Below are 1,281 nucleotides of genomic sequence, written 5' to 3' on the forward strand. Positions count from 1 at the left end.
CAGCTTTCTTACTGCTACTACAGTGAGGCAATTACCAAAGTATTCAAAATTCAGGGCAGGCTTTCTGGGAAAAAGTTGTTTTGATTCTGTATACTGTCTGGCAAGCTGTCAGACAGGACAACTGATGACTGGCAGCTTGAACCAGGGTGTTTTTAAAGAATGGCAGCCAGCACCTGCCTCTTGGGCATGCACAGCACCACATACCTGGGAAGGGCTGGATACCACCCCTGTGCAAAGTGTGGGGTGGCTCACCGAGGAACTAATGCAGATGGGTCCACTGATCTCTGAATAAAAATTTGCCTTGATGCTCCTACCACAAAGGAATCTGAAGCTGTACTTGCCCATACAGAGGTGTTGAAGCCTGTTGCAATAAAACTGTAGACAGAAGGGAGGAGCTAGGTTGCAAATGCTAAGCAGAATTAATCTATTTGGCAGTATTGTAGTAGCACCCAGTTAGAAGTGGCTTAAAGGAAAGTGGTAAATGAGCACTAAAGCAACTCTGTATTTCTACCTTATAAATATGAATATTATAATACTAATGAAATGCATAAACATATCAGGTTCAAATAACAGTGTTCCCCTAAAAACTACTCACAACACACAAAGCCCAGTCACGGAATGATTGCCATACATATACTGTGATGCTGCAATAAGGTTCTGCAAGAGGGAATGTGTCAACACATTCAGAAGAAAGTTCCAGTGCAACACAACAGCAGAAAAAAGTGGCTTTGAAAGGTATTCCCTGCAGTAACACGTTGGCATTACACTCTGGGTGAATTCCCAGTCAATTGCAATTTTTGTATGAAAATAGTCTTTCAATTGTATTAACAGAAGTTACCAGTGATAACAAAACATAATGTCTGACTTCAGTTGATGCCAAATGTTTAAACACTTTAGTGGACACCTGTTTCAATATTTGTTTTAGCTGTCACATGGAAGGACTGTTTCATCTGTTGAATCTAAATGATGCTCAAAGCAAACCTATTGACTGTTCATTCTTGCCTGGTTTATGTAGCTAAAGTCAGATTCCAGCTAATACAAACATGCTAAGATCAGCAAAGATAGAGTTAATCATCATTTAAAGCTTTGAATCTGAACAAGCAAGCCTGAAACCAAGCTAATTTTATTACAAAGCTCACCTTGAGGCTTGCTGTTAGGGAAGCTGTAAGACTTTGTCATGGTTTAACCCCAGCCAGCAACCACGCCCCACGCAGCTGATCACTCACTGCCCCAAGGGATGGGAAAGGGAATCAGAAAGGTAAAAGTGAAAAACCTCATGGG

Source organism: Heliangelus exortis, chromosome 10 (assembly GCF_036169615.1).
Source record: "Heliangelus exortis chromosome 10, bHelExo1.hap1, whole genome shotgun sequence".
Classification (NCBI taxonomy): domain Eukaryota; kingdom Metazoa; phylum Chordata; class Aves; order Apodiformes; family Trochilidae; genus Heliangelus; species Heliangelus exortis.